The sequence below is a fragment of the Vulpes vulpes genome, chromosome 4 (genome assembly GCF_048418805.1).
Source record: "Vulpes vulpes isolate BD-2025 chromosome 4, VulVul3, whole genome shotgun sequence".
Taxonomy (NCBI): domain Eukaryota; kingdom Metazoa; phylum Chordata; class Mammalia; order Carnivora; family Canidae; genus Vulpes; species Vulpes vulpes.
The window spans coordinates 115,983,801-116,011,121 of NC_132783.1; the positions used below are offsets into that span (position 1 = coordinate 115,983,801).

Consider the following 27,321-nt stretch of genomic DNA (forward strand, 5'->3'; position numbering starts at 1 on the left):
ACCCAAAAACATTTAGAACAAATTGATTAAAGTTATCAGATACTAAATCAAATTTTAAAAATCAGTTGTATTTCTATATACTTACAACAAACTATTAGAACGAGAAATTAAGAAAACAATCCCCACTTAAAATAGCATTAAAAAAATAAAATACTTGGGAATAATTTAACCAAGGAGGTGAAAGAGATATACACTGAAAACTGTAAGACATTGATTAAAGAAGTTGAAGAAAACACAAATAAATGGAAAGATATTTTGTGCTCATTGATTGGAAAAATTACTATTGTTAAAATGCCCAACTGTCCAAAGCAATCTACAGATTCAAATGCAATTCCATCAAAATTCCAATGGTTATTGTAGGTAATACTGCTCTAAACATCAGGGTGCATGTATCCCTTTGAATTCATATTTTTGAATTCTTTGGGTAAAAACCTAGTAGTGAAATTGCTGTATCATAGAGTAGTCTTATTTTAACTTTTTGAGGAACCTCCATACTGTTTTCCAGGGTACATTCCTACCAACAGTGCACAAGGGTTCCCCTTTCTCCACATCCCCACCAACATCTATTGTTTCTTATTTTCTTTATCTTAGCCATTCTGTGTGAGGTGACAGTTCATTGTAGTTTTGATTTGTATTTCCCTGATGTTCAAAGACATTAAGCTTCTTTTCATGTGTCTCCTGGCCATGTATATGTCTTCTTTAGGAAAATGTCTATTCATTTCTTCTGCAGGTTAATCTACAACAGCCAAATTTGGAAATAGCCAAAGTGTCCATTGGCTAATAAATGGATAAAGAACATGTGCTGTGTGTTTATATACATATATTGGGATATTACTCCGCCATATAAAGGAATGAAATCTTGTCATTTCCAATGACGTGGATGAAGCTAGAGAATACTATGCTAAGTGAAATAAGTCAGAGAAAGACAAATACCATATGATTTCACTCATAGGTGGAATATAAGAAACAAAAAATGAGGAAAGGGGAGAAAATAAGGAGGCAAACCAAGAAAAAGACTCTTAACTACAGAGAACAAACTGATACTTACCATAAGGGAAGTGGATGACAGAGGAGAGTTAAATAGGTAATGTGGACTAAGGAAGGCACTTGCTAAAATGAGCACTGAGTACTCTATGGAAGTGCTGAATCATTCACTATATTGTACACTTGAAATTAATATCACACTGTATGTTCACTATCTAGAACTTAAATAAAAACTTTTTAAAAAACAGACTACAGAATAACAGTAACAAAAAATTCCAATGGCGTTTTTCACAGAAATATAACAATCCTAAAATATGTATATGGAACTATAAAAGATCCAAATAGCCAAAGTGACTATTTTTTAAAGATTTTATTTATTCATTCATTCATTCATGCATTCATTCATGAGAGACACAGAGAGAGAGAGAGGCAGAGACACAGGCAGAAGCAGAGGGAGAAGCAGGCTCCATGCAGGGAGCCTGATGTGGGACTCGATCCCAGGTCACCAGGATCACACCCTGGGCTGAAGGCAAACGCTTAACCACTGAGCCACCCAGTTGTCCCTAGCCAAAGTAACTTAAGAAAGAAGAACAAAGCTAGAGGTATTAAATTCTTCATTTCAAAGGATGGTATTGGCATAAAAACATATGCATAGATGAATGGAACAGAATACAGACCTCAGAAATACACCTATGCATACATGGTCAATTAATTTATAACAAAGAGTATATAATGGGGAAAGGACAGTCTCTTCAATAAATGGTGTTGGGAAAACTGGAAAGCTGGACAGCCACACACAAAAGAATGAAACTAGACCCTAGTCTTACATAATGCACAAAAATCAACTCAAAATTGATTAAATGTAAGCCCTAAAACTATAAAGCTCCTAGAAAAATAACATATAAGGTAAGCTCCTTGACATAGATCTTGGCAATTATTTTTTTGGATGACACCAAAAGCATCAGCAACAAAAGTAAAAATAAATAAGTGGGACTACATCAAACCCAAAAGATTCTGCAATCAAAGGAAAGCCACAGAAATTGAAAAAGCAACCTACAAAATGAGAGAAAATATTTGCAAATCATATATTTGATAAGGGGTCAGTAAGCAAAATATGTAAAAAAAAAGCCTTATAAAATGCAGTATTTTAAGAATCCAATTTAAAAATGGGCAGAGGATCTGAATAGATATTATTTCAAAAAAGACATACAAATGGCTAACAGGTACATGAAAGGTGCTCGATATCAATCATCAAGGAAATGCAAATCAAAACTACAGTGAAGTATCATCTCTTTTTGAATAGATATCATCAAAAAGACAAAAGATAACAAGTGTTAGAGAGGATGTGGGGGAAAAAAACCACCTTGTGTGTTGTTGATGGGAATGTAAATTGGTGCAGCCACTATGGAAAATAGTATGGAGGTTCCTCAAAAAATTAAAAATAGAACTACTAAAAAAAATAGAACTACTACATGATCCAGCAATCCCACTTCTAGAAGTATATTCAAAGTAAATGAAAATAGGATCTAGAAGAGATATTTGCACTCCCGTGTTCATTGCAGCATTATTTACAACAGCCAGGATATGGAGGATTAGGTCTGTCAACAGATGAATAAAGAAGACGTGGTATACACAAGGGAGTATTATTCAGCTATGAAAAAGAATATCCTGTTGTTTATGACAACATGGATGGACCTGGAGGGCATTATGTTAAGTGAAATAAGTCAAAGATAAACACTGTATGATATCACTGACATGTGCAATCTAAAAAAGCCAAAACTCATAGAAATAGACTTGAATCATAGTTAACAATGGGTGGGAGGTGAGGGAAAAGGGAAAATGTTGGTCAAAGAGTACAAGTTTCCATATAAGATGAATCAGTTCTGGGGATCTAATGTACAGCATAGTGATTATAGTTAATATTCTACTATGTTGACCTCGAGCAACACTGGTTTGAACTGCATGGGTCCACTTATACATGGTTCTTTTTTCTAAATATAGTATTTAGTACATATAACACACAAAATATGTGTTAATAGACTGCTTATGTTATCAGTAAGGCTTCCTGTCAATAGTAGGATATTGGAAGGTAAGTTTGGGGGGAGTCAAAAGTTATAATGGATTTTCCATTATGCAGGGTGTCAGCGCCTCTAATCCCCAAGTTGTTCAAGGGTTAACTGTACCTGAAAGTTGCTAAGAGAGTAAACCTTAAATATTATCACCACAGTAGAGAATTAAGGACGTGATGCAGATGTTAGCTAATGTTATGGTGGTAATCATTTTGTAATATATAAGTATATCAAATCAGCATTTTTACACCTTAAACTTATACATTGTTATATGTCAATTATATATCAATAAATCTGGGGGTAAAAATTATGGTCCAGATTGAAGGCAGGCTAAGGGTTGCCAGAGCTCCTGAATGAAGAGTCCAGGAATACACATAACTACATGAAATATCCTGATGTTGGTGATTTTTTTAAACATAGATCAAACTAAATAACCTATTTCTGTTGCACCAATGCTAGCCTGACACTGGCCCATTTGAAGCCAGTGCCTAATCTCTTCCTACACAGCCATACTCCTACTGCTTGAAATACTTTACCTCCCTTCTCCACTGCCTATTAAAATCCCACCCATTCATAACTGAGAAAGTAGCCAATGCTAAAAACAATGTCTCACAGTAGTATTTTTTAAAATAATATTTTAGGGAAAAGTGATATAAAACCTGGAAAACCACTCCTAGTGAATATCACAGGTCTAATAGCCTCTTTCAGGTTAGTATTATGGATGGTGAGATGGTCATTAATGTGCTGGGAGAAGGCACAGCAGGCCACAGGGTATACTGCCAAAGGGTGTCAGGACTCCGTGTCAGAAGGCTCTATCGCTTGCTAGCCGTGTTATCCTAAGTAGACTGCTGAGCTGGCTGAGATTCACTTTCCTCCTCTGAAAAAGGAGAAATAGCAATATCTACCTGTCTGCCTCCAGAGCTGTTATGAGAATCAAATGATGAAATGTATGTAAACATGCTTTCATCATTGTAAAAGGATAGAAAAATGTAAGGAGTTATTACTAACATAATATCTCAGGTTAATAAAACTTTCAGTAATACAACTTCATAAATGACTTTTTGAAGTGTATACCCACTATTTATTTCCAGAACTTAGAAGATAAAATTAAAAAAAAAAAAAAAAGAAAACAATTTTAAGTGTATAGGCCCCTTGGCCCAGAAATCCTACTACTAATAAATCAGCCTGAAGAAATCATCATGTGATGGCATTACTCAGCTATGACTATGTTTATTGTAGTATTGTTTAACAAGCAAAAAATAAACCAGAAAGCAACAAGGAAGTACCTTATGTGGCCAACTACATAAGCTTGGCTATATAAGCTTGCCTAAATATACAATAACATCTCCAAGAGTCCAATACTAAGCAACCACCACAAAATTGTAAGACTGTAGATATGTACTATAAATTTTAAAATGTGTTTCGCTGCTGCCTCAACATCTCCATGAACAGGCTGTGAGCACCGTGACCAGGCATTCAGGTACAGCAGTGAGTGAGAAGGCTAACCCCCGCCACAGTTGCCTTCTTGCCAGGCCCTGTGATCTAGTGACAGTCAAATACACCAGTAAAATCCCCTCATGCCCTTTGCTTGTGTACTCCACCCTGACACCCAATAAAGGCACCTGTCCCCAGGTCCTTGTTCTCTCTTGGCTCCCCATCTGCCTGAATGAGCCCCTCTCCGGGTATTTCCCTGATATGTCCCCACCATGGTGTCTGATGACACTCTCTATAGAACCTAAAAGTATAATAAACTTTGTTTTCTCGCATCTCTCGTATCCCCTCTTGTGGCAGCACCTGACTCAAAAGAACACAAAAGAGAACACTTGGTGAAATAAAAATTATTTTTAAATGTGTTTAAAGTTAAAAAAGAAAAAACGGACTATAGAATAGCACAATTCTATTTGTATAATCATGTGTATATATACTTGCATAGTGAAATGTTTTAAAATTATACAACCCAATGGTAACTAGTTATCCCAGCTGGTGAGATCACAGGGAATTTTGATTTTCTTTCTTTTGCTTACAGATTTTGTTCTGAATTTTCTAAACAGATCAGGTATAACTTTTGCAATATAAAATAAAATGTCCAAACTACCCTATCTTCAAAAGAATAAAAATCTACCCATCCTCCAAACCACATTTCAGGAGCCATCCTCTTCATAATACTTTCGAAATTCCACCAGCTGGATGGTACAACTGTCACAGAACCTCCATTTTACTTAGCATCTCCCCCAGGGAACATGATTTCTACATGGTATTAGAATTATTTATAGATTTCTTTTATCCCCCCTCTTCAACACGTTGGGGGCATAAACTGTGCCTGGGACAGACTATTGCTTATACATAGTATACACGCAATAAATTTTTTTAAAATATTTTATTTATTTATTCATAGACACACAGAGAGAGAGGCAGAGACACAGGCAGAGGGAGAAGCAGGCTCCATGCAGGGAGCCCGATGTGGGACTCGATCCTGGGTCTGGAGATCACACCCCAGGCTGCAGGCGGCGCCAAACCACTGCGCCACAGGGGCTGCCCTACACGCAATACATTTTATTGAACTGATTAATTAAAAGTGAAATTCAGTAGCTATTCTGAAAGGACTTTTGCTTTGAAGTCTCCTGTCCCCTTAAGGACACACTCTTTGATTAAATAGACTGACATTATCATCACCACTATCCCTATTTGAATAAATAGCATTTATTGTATACTTACTATATGCCAGACAAATATTTGCTTTGAATAAAATAATGCTATCTGAAGAGTGGATCTTCAGTTTCAACTCATGTCTGTCTGATGCAGCAGCCCTAAATCTTACAACCACCATGTCATCTTGCCCTGAACACAATGGTGAACCTATCTACAGTGGTCATCCATGTGGTAAAATTATAGTTAATAAGTCAGTTGCTGGGTTTTCCTCTATCCTTTATCAACTTCTATGAGAATCTTGTAATAAGACCACAAAACGTCTTACATTCCCATTGAAGACAAAACATCAATTATTACTATCCCTATGAAAGGGAAAGCATTAACTTAAATGTAGTGTGGTACAGAGGCAAGTATATTGTCCTACAAATCATTAAATCTGCATTCAAGTCCTAGCTCATCCATCAGCTCTCTGGGGGAGTTTGGGCTACCAGTTGAACTCCACCTGTATGGGCAAAGGTTGTATGGGCTTATTACTAGGGTCCTTCTCTCTCAAGATATCCTAATTGTCTCAGCTTCCACTCTAGCCTTCTCCAACCTGTTCTTTCACTAGCCAAAAACCAGATCATGTCATCTTCCTGTTAAAATACTTCTATGGAAATCCTCACAATTTGAATAAAGACAAAAATGTTTAAAATGCCATCAATACAATCAGGTCTCTGCCCACCTCTCCAGACTGTTGTCCCTTCCTCACTCATTCAGCAGAAATCACATCATCCCCTTTCAGTATCTCAGTTTCAGGTTAGCTTTTGTACCTGTTGTTCATTCTGCCTGAAATTACCTCCTACCCCAAATACCAAACCCCCAGCTGTATACCGGCTGAATTCCCACTCATCCATGACACCTGCAAATAAAAGTCACTTCCTCAAGAAGACCTCTCAATTCCTCCAGTCTATTTTTTTAGATTTTATTTTTTTATTTATTTATTTATTTATTTATTTATTTATTTATTTATTTGAAAGAGACAGAGCAGAAGCAGAGGGAGCAGCAGATAGAGGGAGAGGCAGAAGCAGGCTCTCTGCTGAGCAGGGCTCAGCCTGGGCTCTATCCCAGGACCCTAGGATCATGACCTGAGCCAAAGGCAAATACTTAACCAACTGAGCACCTTTGCCCTTTAATTCCCTTAGTCTTAAAAAAAAAAAAAAAAAACTTTTAGTTCCCTATATTTGTCTCCATACTATATCATAACTTATAGTTAAGGAGTTCCTTACGTGACTGTTTGCTTAAAGTCTGGCCACCACTAACATACTCCCTGGGTGGTGGGGTCTTGTCTGTTTTGTCTACTATATGTTCCCAGCATGTATCCACCTGACTTATAGTGGGTACTCAATGCTCAGTAAGTAGTTAATTAAAGCCTGTAATAATGGTGTGACAATTGTGATTTCCCAGAGCATATAGGTGGGAACATGCCAGAGATGGGAAATTGAATATGACGGGTTTAGTGGACAAAGAAGAGGTTCTGGCAAGTAGTGTCTTGGCTTAAGTACTGAGAATAAGCAGAGCAAGACACGAACACAAAAAGGTCCAAGAGGATGCATCTGCAAAGCCAGGCCAGCACCCTTGACACAGCACCACGGTAGGACAAGGTGTGTGTATTAGGAGAGGAAGGTGGAGACAGCTCTGGTCTGGCAAAGCGGGGACCTTCCACCTGCTCCTGGCACAGCATCCGTCTCAGATTGGCATCTACACCTCTGGAATGCAGTCAGCATTGGCAGGCAGTGCCTCACCATTGCATTTCAGTCCCGCTGGGCTGCAGTGCAGCTGCTGTGGTCTGCTGCACTGAGCCCTGGCAGGGCAAAGGCAGTCCACTCCAACTGTCTCTCTGCTGTGCCAGTTTTCACCCTGAGATGGGACCCACCAAACAATAGCCGCTTGTTCTTGCTGTCACTCGAAGCCTCTTCATGGTAACAACACTATTTTCAGTACAGCAAGCAATGTCTGGGATGTACTGATCCATCCTCAGACATCCTATCCCACAAGTCCAGCCCAGGGTAGCTGCAAGGTGAGACCACGGTCTTCATCCTTTCCCCTGACAGCAGGAGGCCAATACCTAAAGTGAGGTCAGCCAGGAATATTTGCTCCAAATGCTATTTTTACTAGAAAAGTTTTTTTTTTTCACAAAATTTTTGTTTCAGTTTATCAAAGTGCTGTCTAAATGTGCAATGGACAAATGGATACACACATGTTACTTACCCATTATTTGTCATGACCCTTTACATGCAGGTGGCCATTTATAGAGCACCGCTACATTCTCTCTCCTAGGAGATGCAGGGCCACCCTGTGAAGCCAGTGGGATATCTATTCTTTTCCTGGGACTTGCAACAAACTACCACAAACTTGGTGTCTTAAACTTATTTTCTCACAATTCTGGAAGCCAGCAGTCTGAAATCTGCCCAGGCCACGCTGTTTGGAGGCTCGGAAAGAATGGGTTCCCTGCCTCTTCTAGCTCCTGGTGACTGCCAGCACTCCCAGGCTGGTGCTTATGTACTCCAGCCTCTGCTCTACCTACACTCTGCCTTCCTCTGTGTGTCCAATCTCCCTCTGCCTTTCTCTTACAAGGACATTTGTGATTGCATTTAGGGCCCACTTGGATAATCCAGAATAATCTCTTCTAGAGATTACCTCAGCAAAGACCCTTTATCAAAACAAGGTATCATTCATAGGTTCCAGAGATTCCATATGGACATGTCTCGGGGGGGGGGGGGGTATTTTTTCAGCCCGTGGCAGACATGAATAATTGTTGCCATTTTACAGATAAGCAAACTCAAGTTGGAAGACTTGCCTCCAATCACCCAGCTAGTGAACAGAGACAACATGGAAACCAAATCTTGACACTAAATCCAGTACATTTCAACTCAATCACATGGCTTCCCAAATGTACCTCTGAAAAGAGAGAGAGGAAAAGAAAAGAACAAACAAAAACCTCTCTTCAGCTCTCAGGGAGAACTCAGTCTATGTGGAGAAGTTCTGGAATATTCCAGAGAGATTCAAAGTTAAGTGACTTGCCAAGGCTACATAACCAATTCGTGACTGAGCCACCATGGAAGCCAAGCCCAGGAAGCAGACTGGCTGGAGAATCTTCCAGTTCTGAGGCTTCCTGATTTAGTCAGTTCACAGAGCCATCCCAGCCACAGCCCTCCAATTGGCTTTCCTGCACCCATTTATGGAGGATCAATCAATAAAAACCCTGGAAGCAACAAACTATAGGCCAAACCCAAAGGGAACAGAAGTCTATGCGTTCAGAGTTAATTGGACAGTAAGGTAGTCAGGGCCAGGGTCCCCAACAAGAAAATACGGAGTCAGGACAGCTAAAATAAAACAACACTGACATCCTGTTTTGCAGATTAGACAGAACCACACTGACATTCTCCTTTGAAGCCTTTGCAGAAATGACTTCGGCAAAACATCCTAAAATAATACAATTAACCACAAAAGCATTTGTCAATATCACAGGCAAGGGGCTGGGAAGACCTAAGCCCTCAGATGTCAGCAAAAGAGGACTATCAGCATGTGGACATGAACCTCACAGTGAGTAAGGGAAGGGTTAAGGTCTAGGTAGGGGTCCCTGACCAGGATCTGAAACTATTCCTGGCATACAGAGGCCCAAGACAAAGTGAACAAAAGATAAGGGAATAGACCAGACCACCTGGCCCTGGATATTAAGGAATATTTTTCTTCGACGGCTACATTGTTATCACGGAAAATGACCAGACCTCAGAGAAGTCAGTCATTAAGCGTGTTATCAATAGTCCTTGCTCAAACCAAGAGAGCACCAGGATCTCAAGGCCATAATCTTCCTGGTGAAGTTTTCAATAAAAGACCAGCCCTAAAAGCCCTTAGTGGCAAACCATTCCAGATCCCTCTTACTCTAGAGAGCTTTTCCTTTCCGTACTGTTCTCACCTTCACTTAATAAACTTTCACTTCAACCTTTTGTGTCCCTGAGATTCATTCTTCAACTCTGTGAGATAAGAACCCTGCAATCCTACTACACTTGTCCTATAAGACAAGACAGATACGTGACCAAAGCCCTGATTGGCACGACTCAGCCTGATTGCTTAACATAGTTCCGACAAAGAGCTGATAAAAACCCCTAAACTTAGAAACTCTGAGGGCAACCCACTGAGTTCCCCTCCCTCTCTGGGAGCTTTATACTCTTGCTCAATAAATTTTGCTTTGTTGCCCACCACTCTTCATCTGCTCTACCTTTTCATTCTTCAAAACAGAGTGACCAAGAATCATGGGCATGAAAGGGACATGAATCATGTAACATATGAAGTTAACAGAAGAGGATAGTCATATTTGAGGGAGGTAGAAACATAAGGCCTGGGCCCGAAACAGGATCAGACAGTCTGGACGAGAAACTTCCCTGAAGGTGTTGTAGGGACAATGTGTATTTCAGTAGGAAACTATGCATTGGCTATAGCACCCTTCCACCTTATCTGACTCTGACTTTGGGAACTATTTAACTCTGTAACTTGTAGATAATTGACAGCAATGCAAAATAATTCTTGTCCACAGACATGCAAATGAATTATGTCCAACGAAGGGAATAACCCTCCCCAACCTGTAGGAAAAAAAATGAGTTTTGTCTCCATTTCCAAATTTATTTTAATGTCCCTGATTTCTAAATGCTCCTGTTCTTTGGATTCTCCTTTGAACTGGTTAAAACATCACAGCTGTTTCCTCATTAAATAAGTTCAGTAAAATCTTGAATATGAATTGTGCTCATTTTCACATCTGCATGGGAATCATGATTTTTATCTTTTATTTTTAATTTCCTTTTAACAATCCATAGGAGAGAGAAACTACCTTCAAGCCCACCTGCTTCGATGTATGGCAGCAAGGCTACCAGCCCCACAGATGTGGACTCCTATTCCAACTTGTCCCTAATAAGCACATGACTCAGGCAAATCACTTACCTCAGAAAGCCTGTTTCATTTGAAACAATATGGTTGGCCCTGGAAGATACTACACTAAGTAAAATAAATCAGAGAAAGACAAATATGCATAGGCTCACACTCATGTAGAATCTAAAAACAACCACAACAAAAACAAGCTCATAAATATAGAGAACAAACTGGTGGTTTCTAGGAATGGAGGTGGGAAGTAGGTAAAATGAGTGAAGGGAATCAAAAGGCACAAACTTCCAGTCATAAAATAAACAAGTCATGGGGATGTAATTTACAGCATGGCAACCATAGTTAATAATGCCATCTTGTATATTCGAAGTTGCTAAGATGGTAGACCTTACAAGTTCTCATGACCAGAAAAAAGAAGTCTATAACTATGTACGGTGACAAGTATTAACCAGGCTTATTATAGTGATCATTTCATAATATATGTAAACATCAAATCATTATGTTGTACAACTAAAATATAAAATATCATTCCAGTATATATAAGTATTGAATCATTGTTATACAGCTGAAACTAATGAAAACTAATGTAATATGTCAAATATCCCTCAATTTTTAAAGAAGCCTCCCTCTCGAAGAAATGTTGGGAAATATCAGGAAGGGAGACAGAACATAAAGACTCCTAACTCGGGGAAACGAACTAGGGGTGGTGGAAGGGGGGAGAAGGGCGGGTGTTGGAGGGGAATGGGTGACGGGCACTGAGGTGGACACTTGACGGGATGAGCACTGGGTGTTTTTCTGTATGTTGGTAAATTGAACACCAATAAAAATTAATTTAAAAAAAAAAAAAAAAAGAAGCCTCCCTCTCCCCCAAAATACCTACTTCGTATCACCCAACCCAACCTACACTGGGTTGCCTTGAGGTCAAAAGAGATCATGCTTGAATAGCAGTAAGAAAGCATCTAACCAGTGAGAAGTGCTCCACAAAGGTCTGCTGCTATGATCTTTGGTACATGGACCTGAGGTGGCGGGAGGAAAGAAAGGCTATGGCAGAGCTGACCCTGTGAAGTGACTATATTTTACATTTGTCTTGTAGTAGATTGCCATGTCACTACTTCATTATATATCCATCCTCCCAGTAAAAGGAGAAATTTCTTGAGGGCAGGGATAATCATGTCCTCTTGGATAAAATCATGTCCTCTTGGATAAATTCTTTATATGCTCAGGCACTAAGTGCTTTACATGCATCATCTTATTCAATCCTCCCCAAACCAAAGGGGATAGACAATACTATTTGGTTCCTGTGGCAAAGACTGCTAGTGACCCAGTCAATATCCATTATCCCTTTCTTCCTTACTGAGTAAACTCCAGTTTTATTAGGGGCTGCAGAGTACCCAGACCAAACAGTTTCTCTCTCAACATCTCTTTGCAAGTAAGGAGAGTCAGATGGTCAAGTTCTGACCATAAGACGTAAAAAGTTTGTGAGCAGCATATCTGAGAAACAGTCTCTAAAAGAGGACTGACTCCATTTACAGGTGACTTTTTTCCCTTCTACGTTTCCTCTATATTCCTATAAAAACTTATATGTGGTGGTTGGAGAGGAACAGCTATGTCTGACCATGCATTAACAATGAAGAAAGGAGCCATGTACTAAGGATGGCAAAAAAGAAAGGCAGGAGGAGCCTGCATCACTGGGAGACTGTATAACTGCCATACACCTTGATCTGCTCACTTCTTTGAGAGGGAGAAAAAAACCCAAAACTAATGCGTTCAAGTCACCATTTGAGATATTTTTTTCTTACAACCAGCTGAATGCAATTTCTAACTATATCCCCATTTTCCAACTGGGAAAACTTAACCTCAGAGAACTAATAACCTCCTAAGTGTAAAACCTGGGAGTATAATGAAGTATTTTTAACCAGGTGGCTACACTGCTTCTCTCCTGGCTCACCTATGTTAGATACTTTGCGTCTAACACACTTCTACTCATTGAAGGACTGATTTGGCTGTTGTGAAGCTGGACAAAGTTCATCATCCTCCCCCTTTCTTGCATTGTTCCAACTAAATCAGAATTCTTTGGGGACCTTAGTATTAAAGAGAACATTATCAGAATCTGGAACAGGAAGTAGGACCTCAATTTCTTCATATGTGTAAGGAACTAAGTGACCACTAAAGCCTGAATGTCATTGTGGAATATCAGCTCTGACATTCTACAATGCTAATGTCATATGAGGATGCAGTTTCATAAGTCACCAGGCAGGGGAATTGCTCGTAAGTCCCGGAATCCTACCCCAGCTTATCCAATGCATGATTCCCCTCTATAGCATCCCATGACTCATTGCCCACCCCTTACTTACATTCTTCCAGTTTTTAAAATCAATTCTGAATCCTCAGCATCTAGAGTGGTATCTGGTGATGCATTCAACATTTGTGTGGAATGAATGAACAAACGAACAAATGACAAGTGATCAAATCCAACATAGCTGAATTTATTCAGAGGACAGCTCTAAGCATAAGGAAGTTCTACATCATAAAACTTTAAAATTCACATGAAAATAATTACATCAGTAACAGCAATGACCACTTATCAAATGATTATTAGGTGCCAAGTACTATACTAATGCCTTGACGTGCATCCTCTCATTGAGCGACAATTTGCCTGCCTATGATTTCAACACACTGGTCCTAGTTGAACCCTAATAGCTGCCATCTGAGGCCTTGCTATGTGCCTGACACTATGCTGCATACTTTACATAGCTTCTCTCATTTAATATCTTCAACAAATTTATGAAGCAGATATCATCAGCTCTACTAACCAATGAAAGATAAGGGAGGTAGGGGTACCTGGGTGGCTCAGTGGTCGAGCATCTGCCTTTGGCTCAGGTCGTGATCCCAGGGTCCTGGGATCGAGTCCTGCATCAGGCTCCCCTTAGGGAGCCTGCTTCTCCCTCTGCCTCTCTCTCTGTATTGTCATGAATAAATAAATAAAATCTTTAAAAAAAAAATAAGGGAGGTAGGGGCAGCTGGGTGGCTCAGTCAGTTGAGCATCCAACTCTTTGTTTCAGCTCCGGTCATGATCTCGTAGTTGTAGAATCGAGTACCATGTCAGGCTCTGTGCTCAGTGTGGAATCTGCTTCAGATTGTTTCTCCCTCTCCTTCTGCCCCTGCCCGCTAATGTATGCTCGCGCTCTCTCTCTCTCTCTCTCTCTCTCTCTCTCTCAAATAAATAAATAAAATCTTTTTTAAAAAATTTTGAGAGGTAAATAACTACCACAAGAAGACAATACGTATAAGTATCTGGACTAAACACCAGCACGGCTAATGCAAAAGCCCAAGTGGTTAACCACACTGCAATACCTCACTCCAATGACTAAGAGGCCTTAGCTCTCTGCTGTAATGGTGAGATCCAGCTGGTGATTTCAACTAAAGCACACAAAAAACATGTGCTTTAAAGTACTTCAGGTAGCAAAGTGAGACTAGAAAGGCAATGAGAATAATCCCTTTCACAATTCTCCCTCCTGTCCTGGAGGCGGTAGCTGAGAACTCCGCTCCCCACCCAGAGCAGCCTCACCCTCCAGGACTTTACACAATGTAGGACAGGGGATCTTGCCTGGAGCTGAACAGAATACTGACATGCTATGATGCATGTAACCCTACAAACCCTACAGCCCCACCAAGGAAAGGCCAGAAACTTGAGCCTGGCTCTCCTCCTATTGGGAAGCAGCAAAGCCAACACACACTCCAGCCTAAAAGATCCTTTAACTTCTCCCTGACCCCGGTTACGCTTTACTGTTGCATCAGATTAACAGATCATAAACTTTTTTAAAAAGATTTATTTATTTGAGAGACAGATCGAGAGAGAGAGAGACCACGTGCATGCACAGACATGCACTAGGAAGACCAGAAGAGGAGAAGCAGACTCTCCACTGAGCATGGAGCCCAGCTAGCTGATTCTATGACCCTGAGATCATGACTGAACCAAAATCAAGAGTCAGACACTTAAATTGACTGAGCCACCCAGGAGCCCTCAGATCAAAAAATTTTGGTCTCAGGAGTTAAGTTTTACCCTCTTTAAAATCGTTAAAGATCCGAAAGAACTTTGGTTTATGCAGGTTATACCTATTGATTATTTATTATATTAGAAATTTAAAATAAAAACAATTTTTAAATTATTTAACACAATCTACAATGACACCGTTAATAAAAAATAACATTTTTATGAAAAACAACTGTTTCTCAAGGCAAACACACAAAAAATAGTAGGAAGCGTGGTATGTTTTACTTTCATCACACATCTCTTTATTGTTTGGGTTAGTCAGACAGCTGTGTTCTCATTCTGCTCCTGCATTCGGTCTATTGCAATATCCTACGTCATTCATGCCTCTGGAAAATGCAACTGCAACCTCATGAGAGAAGGAGAGTGAAAAAGGCAAATAATGAAAATAGTTTTGACTTCACATATCAAAGTGTCCCCAGGCCACACTTTGAGAACTTCTGCCCTAAGCCAGTCACATGACACATACTCCAGGAGCTTCTGTGGTGCCCCCTCAGGCTTTGCTCTAGTGTTACAGCCAGGCCCTCTTCTTGCCACCTCCTCCATGAAGCACTCTCTGATTGTATATCCCCCTACACACAGGCAGCAGAAATTCCCTGCCTCTTTGAACTAGAAAAGTCCTTTGGTTTTACTTTTTGTGTGTTACTCATCACTTTCTAGTTGGCAAGGAGTCATCTGTGGCCACTTTCGATCCCTCTGCTCTAGTGTCAAGTCTTTAAAAACAGGACCCACATTTTGCTCAATGTCATACCTTGTGTTTAGATGCTATGAATAGTAGGTATCCACAGGAAACATTTATTTGACTAATTGTGTACCAAGTATAGCCTATAAAACAGAGTATAGGAACAAACACATGAAGTTATAGTCAGATAGCCCTGGCTTCAGTTCTTTGCTCTCCTACTTCCTCCTAACTAGGTGACTTAACACAAATTTTTTAGTCTTTCTGAGCTTTCACTTTTGCAACTAGAAAACAGGGATCAATAAGAGAGATCTATTCCATAGTTTTGATGGGAAATTTAGGAATTTGGCAACCTGTTGGACACAGTAAGAGCTCAATGACTGCTTTTATTATTTTTGTATGGCTAATCCATCACCAACACTGGAGTGACACCTGACAGTTGAAGCCTAAGGACAGGAAACAGTGTAAAACTCGTGAGGAGATTCCACGCTGGCTTTTCTATGACTCAGACTCCAGGGCACTTGCTCAAGTATAGATATTTCCACATATCTCCTTTCAGTTCTTCCCTAATGGTATGGTACCCTTCTTATGATGCTCTACCAGGAAAAAAAAGACTATCAGGACTGTCACCATTTGTTTCATTTCTTACAGTCCACCTGCCATTCCACCTGCAGAGCCACTCATATCTACATCTCTCCATCTTCACTGTCCCACCATGCCAAGCCACCATATTTTCTCATGCCCAGCTTTTGATTTGTCTCAATGACTTCTTGGAGAACATTTTAATCTATTCTTCACTTAGAAGCCAGAAGGACCTTTGTTAATGGTTTTCGTAAACCTGCTGCTCAAAGCCCTCTAATGACTTCCCATTCCCATTCTCAAAGAATAAATTCTCATCTCTCTCTTCTCATTCTTATAGAATAAATGCCTAACTCTTTCCCATACCTGCAAAGTCCTCCGTGATCTGGGCCCTCCCCAACTCCCCAGCCTATCTCACAGCATTGTCCCCATGCTGCTCTTGCCTGCCATGCTTCAGACATCCTAGCCATCTTTCCATTCCTTGAAACTGTCAATCTCTCTCCCACCACCAGGCACTTGTCGGGTGTTCTCCTACCAGAAATAGTTTCCTGATAACTCCTTATGTGTCTTGTTCATTTTCATCCTTCATATCTCAGCTCAAATATATGTCTTCAAAAGAACCACAGCACCCACCCTGTTCAACATGGTCTTGCTGGCAACCCTCTCACTCACCACTCCATTTCCTTCACATCACTTCTCTGATAAGTTACACTTATTTCTTTGTTGAGGGTTTTTTATGTCTTCTTTATTAGTACATAAGCTCCATGATGCAGAAATATTGCATGTTTTTTTCACATTACTCACCAACACTACATATGGCACTCAGCATTTGTAGGTACCAGCAAATGTGAAATACGCATTGAATACATGAACTATTGGCCCAACAGTTAGTAAATGGCATGAGACAAGTTTCCAATCTCTAGCCTGTTGCAGTTATCAAGAAAGGAAGGGGACACTGACTCTACCCTGGAATTTCTACAGCTCAAATTCAAGGATCCTTCTCCACTGCAAACCAGGCCCCCATGCACTCCTCCAGCCTTTCCCAGATGGTTCTCCATCAGTAACTATCACCATTTCCTCAATTCATCCACTCCTTAATTCCTTGCTACTTCTCCAGCTTTTCCTTTTTTGGCGGGGAGGGGGGAGGAGCCCAGAAGCCTTTCTCCCTAAGGATAATCAAGGGTTTCTATGTGAACACATTCAGGAGTTCACAAAATTTATAGTAATTCCAGAGTCTTACAAAACTCATAATCAAGGGCCTTGCTCCATAATTTGGGGCTCCTTAAGATCATAACTTGGTGCTTCATAGGGCTTCTTTCTGCTATGAGAATTGAACTTACCAAATTTCTTTCCTAGCACAACCTCACATCTCGGCCTCACAAGGCCATCCTTGTCTCAAATGAGATTGTATTTCAAAGGAATTCTCAGTGCTCAGGGCTCTGCCATTCTATCCACTTCCACTTCCTACCACTCACGACTGTTAGGCAAGGATCGCTCTTGATAAGGAAGGTGACCACTGATACAACAGCAACCAGCCAATACACCAAAATAATCATCCTCTGTGCCCTTTTTGGCCTAGATTACAGCATATGCCCCCTCCCAGACACTTCACAGATCCTTGCCAGTGAATTGATCAAATCATGGAGAGTTATGCATAGTTGGTCTTTATGGTTATAATACTTTCAAAGCTTGTAAACATGCTTGAGATTACAGTACAGTGGATGATGTTATATGCATGAAGACTGAAACAGCTTCTTGCTATTTAAATGCTTGGCACATCCTAAAGAAATCCCATTCTGCCTCCTCTTACCACAAAAGTACCATCAGTATCCCATCTCAAACTTCTTGATTGTCATTTTTGGTGGCAAGTTATCTGGCAAGCCATTTTGAAAGCTCCCAGATAATTAAATTCAAGGAATTCATGTAAGAAGCCGAGAATAAAATGACTACCACAACAACAAAAAAAAACACAGACTTACCCTTAGTGCATTACAGAAAATTTCCCTTCCCTATTCCATCCCTGCCCAAGACATTACTCCCTGCCCCAAGTAAGTAGGATACCTGGACATTGTTGATAAAGTCTAGTGTGTTCTGCCTGTGGAACCTTTATTAAGATTGCTCAGGGACTATCAGGGTAGAGCATCAGAGCAGAAGCTTAGGGAACAGAGGGACAGTGATGCACCGATGCATGGGAACAGACACTACATGAAGCCTTAGGGTTTGCAGAGTCCACCCATAAACATTGTATTGGGTGATTCTTATAGGAGCCCTGCGAGGATATCTCTCTTTAAGAGAATAGGAAGCAGAATAAGAAAGGTTCAGTGATTGCCCAAGATCACACAGAAAATAGATTAGTGCCAGTTCTCAAGCCTAAGGATGCTGACTTCTGATGCAAGTCTTTTTAATTAATAACAATTGTCCTATTTGAAACTTATATTACAGCCAAAAGCTAATATCTCTGTGTTAGGCACATAGATGCCTGCACAATATCCATCTCTTACCTTTGTGTTAGGAAAGAATGTTAGATGGAATGTCTGTTCTATTCAGGACAATAAGAAGCCCAGTCCCAGAAAACAAAGAATCAGTCTGGGCCTGTAGTTCTCAAAATTAAGCATATCAGAATCACCCAGAAAGCTCATTAAAATACAAATCACTAGCCCAACTCCAAGGGTTTCTGATTCAGTAGGTCTTGGGCGAGGCCCAATGATTTGCAATCCAGCAAGTTCTTAGGTGATGGGGTTGCTGCTGGTGTGATCTCTCTTAAAGAACCACTGGCTGAAACTTATGATTAACTCTGATCTCCAACTCCCTGGCAGCCAGGTGTGGCTGTGGATCTCAGTAGTTTGGACAATAAGATGTTAGAAGAAGGTTGCTGGGAATTCTAGGAACATTTTTGCTTTCTTAATAAAAAGAATAGTATGGTTTGTGTGGCTCCATCTCTTTTGTTCTACTTTGAGCGAGAGGTGATGCCTGGGACTGTAGGACTCATCGTATATCCATGAGGCACCAAGACAACACTGTAGGGAGAAGCACAACAGGGCAAAAAAAGAAAAGTCTGGATAACTCATGACATATTTGAGCCCCCACATTAGCCCTGGACCAACTACCTCTGAATGTCTTATCTTAGAAGTTGGACAAAATGTCTTTATTATTTAAGCATCATTAGTCAGGTGAATTGTTATTCATAGTTAAAAGCAACTGTAACCTATACAAAAGCTTTCTGCAAAACAACTTTTCAAAAAAAATCAAACACTGAACACTGGTGCTTCTCATTATGCAAAGTCTCACATTCGTTTGTGGGACATTCAGTCCCAGGGAAAGTTTATTTTTCCTAGTCTGGCTTTTTTCACTTAGCATAGCATACCCTATGTCCATCCGTATTGTCACAAAGGGCACAATCTTGATCTTTTTTATGGCTATATAATATACCTGTGTGTGTGTGTATATATATATATCTTCCTTATATATTTGTCTTTCAATAGACACTTGGGTTGCTTCCATCTTGGCTATTGTAAATAATTCTGCAATAAACACAGGGATACATACAACTTTTTGAGTTAGTGTTTTTGTTTCCTTAGGGTAAATACCCAATAGTGAAATTATTGGATCATATCTGATAAGGGGTTAATATCCAAAATATATAAAGAACTCTCACAATTCAATATCAAAGAAAACAAAATATCCAATAAAAAAATGGGCAGAGGATCTGAATAGACATTTCTCCAAAGAAGACATCCATATGGCCTACAGACACATGAAAAGATGCTCAACATCACTCATCATCAGGGAAATGCAAATCAAAACCACAATGAGATATCATCTCACAACTGTCAGGATGGCTAGTATGAAAGAGACAAAATATTGGAAGTGTTAGCAAGACTGTGGAGAAAAAGGAGCCTTTGTGCACTGCTGGTAGGAATGCAAATTTGGGCAGCCACTATGGAAAACAATATAGAGATTCCTCAAAAAATTAAAACTAGAATTGTCATATGATCCAGCAATTCCACTTCTAAGTGTTTACCAAAATAAAATGAAAACACTAATTTGAAAAGATATGTACTTCCTCTATGTTCATTGCAGCATTATTTACAAAAGCCAAGATATGGAAGCAACCTAAGTGTCCATTCAGTGATAAATGGATGGACAAAGATCTACTTTGTGTAGAATCACACACACGCGCGCGCACACGTGCACACACACACACAGCAATACTACTCAACCATAAAAAAAGAATGAAAGCTGGTCATTCACGTCAACATGAACAGACCTAGAGGGTATTATGCTAAGTGAAATAAATCAGACAGAGAAAGACAAATACCATATGATTTCACTTTTATGTGAAAGCTAAAAAACAAAACAAATCAGAAACAGCTTATAAATACAGAGAACAATCTGGTGGTTGCCAGAGGGGAGGGGAGTTGGGGAAATGGGTGAAATAGATGAAGGGGATTAAAATGTACAAACTTCCAGTTATAAAATAAAGTCATGGTGATTTAATTTACAGCATAGGGAATAAAGTCAATAATATTGTAACAATTTTGTATGGTGACAGATGGTAATTGCACTTACTATGATGAGCACTGAATAAGGTATAGAATTGTACAATCACTATGCTGTACGCCTGAAACTAGTATAATATTACATGGCAACTACACTTCAATGAAAGTAAAGTAGTTTGAGGACTTTTAGTTTAAAAAAAAAGATTTTTTTTTCTAGGAGTCATACTTTACCAAAAAGTTTAGAGTTCATTGCCATAAGGTATGCTTTGAGAAACACTATCCTATTGGTATTAAATATATGTGCTTTTTAAAAAGGACTACTGAATGAAAGATAGGGACCGGGAAAAAAAAACTGCCTAAAGTTGTAGGCTTAATTTCAAACTTGTCTTTATAGATTCATCATGCGTGATACGCAATAATTGCCCCCAAAGACTGGAGTCATTAAGCAAAATGAAACTTGACCTTCAATACGAATTTGTTGAAAGATTAGAGAAATGACCTACTACTGAGTATTCAGAAATGTATTCCAAAGAACAAGTTCCATAAAATGTTCCACTACGAAAAAATGTTTCAGAAATGATGCGTAATCTATCTCCCTCCCTGGCGGTACAAAAATGCATGTTGATATTAATGTCTTAAAGAAGTCCTGTAGTATGGGGCACCTGGGTGGCTCACTTGGTTAAGTGTCTGCCTTCAGCTCAGGTCATGATCCCAGGGTCCTGGGCTCGAGCCCCATGTCCAGCTCCCCACTCAGTAGGGAGTCTGTTTCTCCCTTTCCCTCTGCCCCTCCCCCACTTGTGTTCTCCCTCAAATAAATAAATAAAGCCCCGCAGTAATAAAAAAAAAAGAGTAGGAAAATCTATTATATTATTTTATTCTGTTTAATGAAGACTTTCTCAATTTCTTTGGTTCACAGAACATTTTCTTCCATGAGATCCACAACTCTTTCAAAACATTTGGTAGCCAAGACAGACTACATGGTGACCCACGTGGAACACAGCAGACAAGCTATAAGCACTACAGGTGATCTGCCTGGGTGCAAATCCCAGTTCTGTCACCTAGAGTCATTGATTCTAAAATGATTTTTTTCACATTGTATCATTTCTTTTTTTTAAAGGATTTTATTTATTTATTCATGAGAGGCACAGAGAGAGGTAGAGACATAGGGAGAGGAAGAAGTAGGCTCCCTCTGGGGAGCCAGATGCGGGACTCAATCCCAGGACCTCAGGACCACTAACTGAGCCAAAGGCAGACCCTCAACCACTGAGCCACCCCGGTGCCCCCACATTTTATCATTTCTTAAAGTCAGTTACATGTCTTGGTTTAATTGGTAGCATTTTTTTCCTGATATAAATAAAATAATAGTGCATCTTACAATTAACATACCACTAATTACTTACCAAGATTGGTTTAAAACATTGTATATGACTTCTAGATGGCCACATAACTGTGGTGTGGCTCAGTTGTCTTGCTGGCAAAACAGGGATATAATCTACCTCATAGGGATGTGGGGATTCATGCCTGGCACAAGGGGAGCACCCCGTAAACATCAGCCATCCTAGTAATTATTTCAGGAACAACAAAAAGGCCTCCTGCTCCTCAAATCCCTCCCTCACCTTTTTGTTAGTTCTTCCTTTAACAATGAACATTTTCCCAAAGAGATATGTCTTCAAATCCATCAGAGAGAGAGAACCACTGGCAATCATATTCATATATAAAGACTAAGAAAAGATACCCTTCTGAGGGCTAATTTTGACAGCCTGAAAGGGATGGGGTCAGAAGGCACACATGGTGTGTGAAAGTGGGGAAGGGATCTGGGCCACATCTAGGAGGGAAGGAACAGCAGAGATGTTGGAGGCACACTCACTTTCCACACTCACTTCTCAGAGTTGGATCCGGGCTTATTTCTACTGACGGCCCCTTATTACTTTTTGCTCAGAAACTGAGCATCTCCAGGAGGCTATAGCCCTTTAGATGGGATCAGGCCTGCATCAAGAGCCTCCCAAATGTGACAAACTAGATCCTAGTGATGTACCGAAGGGAAGAGGGGTCCCCAGACGGGAGATGGAAGGAGACCTGAGACCCCCTGTGGCCTCCTAATTCTGCTGAGTATTCAAGCTAAGAGGCCCAGATGCAGGGACCATCTTATCAGAAACTGGGCCACTGAAAATTCTTTAAACTTAAACACTACTTTAAAAATCTAAACTAAATTCTGAGATAACCTCTATTTTATTTGGGAAATATTTCCTCATGCACCAGTACCACCTTCATCATCATCATCACCTTCTTTAAGTGTTGCCATTTTTGTGATTGATCCTCACTTTCTCTTTCTAAGGAATTTTCAAAAATAAGTAGGTAGGTAGGTAGGTAGGTAGATAGGTAGATGACAGAGAGATAGGTGATTAGATGATAGATAGATAGATAGATAGATAGATAGATAGATAGATAGATAATAGATAATAGATGGAGAGATAGATGACAGATGATAGATATATATAGATAATTGAGAGACAGACAGAGAGATAGACAAACTGGGCTGGCCTGGGAGAAGCAGAGGACAAACAATGGATCAAGCACAAGTCTCAAGAGCACAAGAGCTGTAAGAACAGGCTCAGCCATTTGCTGGCCATGACCTTGACTGAGTCACTCAATCTACTGAGGCTCACCTGCAAACTGGAGGTTCTGTCCTTCACCTTGCCTACTGCACAAAGGTGTCATGTAGGTACAAATAATATAGGTGAAAGTGCTCAACAAATACAAGCAATTAAGGGACACAAAAGAAGCTATTGAAAAATTAAATTTATATTTCCTCTGTCCCAGTAATCTCATTTTGGCGGAACTCTGTTCTACAAAAATACAAGCAGCTGCATGAAGGGAATTATGAAGGAGAATATTTATTGCAGTTCAGTTAGTATAGGAACAGGAAAGGGAGTGGAGAAAGGAAAGTAGGAGGGAGGGAAGAAGAGAACAAATCTAAAATGTATTTGATTGTCTTTCAATAGGGATTGGCCAAATAAATTTATGGTATATCCATACAATGGAATATTATAAAGCTATTATTATTTGCTGATGGGGGTCACCCATCAGCACCCCATTAAACTTATATATCCTAACCCAGAGCATTTTCCCTGATACCATCTTTAAGTCAGAAAAGCAAATATAGAGTTTGGGTTTATTTCTATATTTTATAAAAGAAAAAAGGGAAGAGCCTTCTCTACCTATAGGGGCATTCTTTGAAAGTGTGGAAAATATCAAACTGTTAACCTTGGTTATCTGAGGAGGGTGGGATTAAACAAAGATAGAGATTATAAGTGTTTTCTTCCTGTACCTCTGAATTATTTGGCATAGAAAAATAAGTATGCATTACTTTTATAATATGAAAAATCTAATAGAGCTGGGAGAAGGGAAGGAGAGAGGGAGGAAGCAAAGAGACAGGAATAAAGGAGAAAAGAGAGGAAAAAAAGAAAGATCTATGATCCTTGATCAAAGCAGAAAAAACACCTTATAGATCTACAAGGTTTCCAGGATCCTGCCTGGTTCTTTATGGACATTAGGACTTTTAGACATGACATTGACCTAATAGATCATCACTCTTTCAAACCCCTATTCTCTCCATCTTCAGTCTGCCAAGTTCTAGGGGTCTAAAGAGGAAAATTTCTTTGTTGTTCAAATTTACTAGGAGTTTTTATTTTCTAAGCTGAATTTCTAGGAAACTCCTTTGAATCTCAACTGTGAAATTCTCTTGGTTATCATCTTTTTCTTTTTTTAAAGTGTATTTATTAGAGAGAGAGAGCAGGAGGGAGGGAGAGAGAGAATCTTCAGCAGAGTCCCCACTGAGCTCAACATGGGGCTCTATCCCATGACCCCAAGATCATGACCCAAGCTGAAATCAAGAGTCAGAAGCTTAACTGACTGAACTACCCAGGCACCTCTTTTGGGTATCATCTTTATCTTTCTCTACCTGATATGTGAGTTTCTCACCCCCCTAGAGGCATTTCTGAGTCCTGGGCTAGCATGACACCAGAGATACGTGCACACACACACTGCTTCCCAGCACCCTGGCCTGTCCTCATCTCAGCTTCTAGGTTCCACACCAGCAGAGTGCAAACGTTTTAGTAGCTACCACAGTAGCTGTTGAGCTTATGCCAGTTGGAAATTATGACAGCTTCAAGGGTCCTTGGAGGTAGAAATGATGCAGTAGAAAGCACTCAGGACTCAAACACTTTTTAAAATGATAAAAAGTCTCTTTTCGTGCCTAGCGCAGCCATGGCTCGTAGTCCCAGGAAGCATCTGAAGCATGTAGCAGCTCCAAAGCACTGGATGCTAGATAAACTGACTGGTGTTTGCCCCTCGCCCATCTACTGGCCCCCATAAGCTGAGAGAGTGTCTTCCTCTCATCATTTTCCTAAGGAACAGACTTAAGTATGCCCTAACAGGGAATGAAGTGAAGAAGATCCGTATGCAGCATTTTATTAAGATGGATGGCAAGGTCCAAACTGATATCACCTACCCTGCTGGTTTTTTTGATGTCATCAGCATTGACAAGACTGGGGAGAATTTCCGTCTAATCTATGATACCAAGGGTCGCTTTGCTGTTCATCGGATTACACCTGAGGAGGCCAAGTATAAGTTGTGCAAAGTGAGAAAGATCTTTGTGGGAACAAAAGGAATCCCTCACCTGGTGACTCATGATGCTCGCACCATCCGCTATCCTGATCCCCTCATCAAGATGAATGACACTATTCAGACTGATTTGGAGACTGGAAAGATTGCAGATGATCTTCAAGTTTGATACTGGTAATCTGTGTATGGTGACTGGAGGTGCCAACCTGGGAAGAATTGGTGTGATCACCAACCGAGAGAGCCACCCTGGTTCTTTTGATGTAGTTCACATGAAAGATGCCAATGGCAACAGCTTCGCCACCCAACTCTCCAACATTTTTGTTATTGGCAAAGGCAACATACCATGGATTTCTCTTCCTCATGGAAAGGGTATCCACTTCACCATTGCTGAGGAAAAAAAAAAGAGACTGGCAGCCAAACAGAACAGTGGGTAAAATGGTCCCTAGGTGACATGATTGGAAGTCTGTATACTTAATTAAAGATTCTACAGCATGATAAAAAATTAAATTAAATTAAATTAAATGATAAAAAGTAAACTGGTGAAAACACAGAGAGAAGAGCATGCTCAGACCCGGCTGGCTTGAGGATAAACAGCTTCATCTCCAAATAGCAATTTGGTAACATGTCTGAAGAATCTCAAAAATGTTCATGTCTTTTAAGCAATATTTTTTCTAAGAAATAATCAAGAAATATCAAAAATATGTATGTAAGTATCTTACATGGTTATGTGGGAATTAAAGCTAATTCCTGTAAAGTGCTTAAAAATAATAGTTCCTGGTACCTAAAAAGCCTTGTATAACTATGAGCTAATATGAATAACTGTTATTATTTCCCTTTTTAAATTTCCCTAGCTTTTTGGGGTGCCTGGGTGGCTCAGTCAGTTAAGCATCTGCCTTCAGCTCAGGTCACGATCCCAGGAGTCCTTGGATCCAACCCTGCATCGTGTTCCCATTCAGCAGAGACTCTGCTTCTCACTCTCCTTCTGCCCCTTCTTCCTGTTGCTGTTCTCTCTCTCTCTCACACACACACAAATAAATAAAATCTTTAAAAATAAAGAATAAAGAAATAAATTTCCCTAGCTTTTTAAACCTTCTAAACTATATTTACATTATATTTATAACCAGAAAAAAGTTATAATATAAATGTCAATCCTAAAGAAATAATCTAGAAATTTTTAAAGATGCTTAATGCCCAAGATTGCCATACTATCATTTAGAATAGTGACAAATTGGAAATAATTTCTACAACAACAAGGGGTTGACTAGGTAAATGAAGATGCCTCCATGTGATTGAGTGCTTTGTAAAAGAAATTAAAAATGATGATCCTGAGGAATTCTAGTAACTTTTGGAAATACTAATGTCCCTAAATTAGGGGGTAGAAAGCATACAAGATTTTACACACGAACTTGCAACTGTGATCAAAAACCCCATAGAGGTGTGAAAGAGCCTGGAAGAAATTCTAACCAAGTGTTAGCTAATACCTTCTTCCTACACTTAAATCTTAAATGATTTTCAATAAATTTCAAGGTACATGTAGTTACAGGGAATAAGCAGATGATAGTTTCCTAAAACAGGGGATCCAAAATAGCTCTCTGCCCATAGAATTCATGGAGTGCTAAGACAGGAAGAAGCATCAGAAGAGCTGGGGGAGGAGCAAGAGTTTGAGAGTAAGACCAGCCCAGTTCAAGTCTCAACTGTACTTTTACTCCTGGGGTGACTCCAGGCAGGTGATTTAACCTCTCTAAGTAAATTGGTAGTAAGCGGAGTACCTACACCATACATGAAATGAACCAGTGGATCTTGGAAACTAGCCCTTTATCTGATACATCATTTGCAAATATCTTCTCCCATTCTGTAGGTTGTCTTTTAGTTTTGTTGACTGTATCCTTTGCTGTGCAAAGGCTTCTTATCTTGATGAAGTCCCAATAGTTCATTTTTGCTTTTGTTTCTCTTGCCTTCATGGATGTATCTTGCAAGAAGTTACTGTGGCCGAGTTCAAAAAGGGTGTTGCCTGTGTTCTCCTCTAGGATTTTGATGGAATCTTGTCTCACATTTAGATCTTTCATCCATTTTGAGTTTATCTTTGTGTATGATGAAAGAGAGTGGTCTAGTTTCATTCTTCTGCGTGTGGATGTCCAATTTTCCCAGCACCACTTATCGAAGAGACTGTCTTCTTCCAGTGGATAGTCTTTCCTCCTTTGTCGAAAATTAGTTGACCATAAAGTTGAGGGTCTACTTCTGGATTCTCTATTCTGTTCCATTGAAAATAGA

At 39.8% G+C, this 27,321-nt stretch overlaps 1 pseudogene; it reads left to right on the forward strand.

The window, feature by feature from the left end:
• The first annotated feature begins 24,693 nt into the window (after positions 1-24,693).
• LOC112928694 (small ribosomal subunit protein eS4, X isoform-like) lies at positions 24,694-25,499 on the forward strand (annotated as a pseudogene).
• The last annotated feature ends 1,822 nt before the right edge of the window (positions 25,500-27,321 follow it).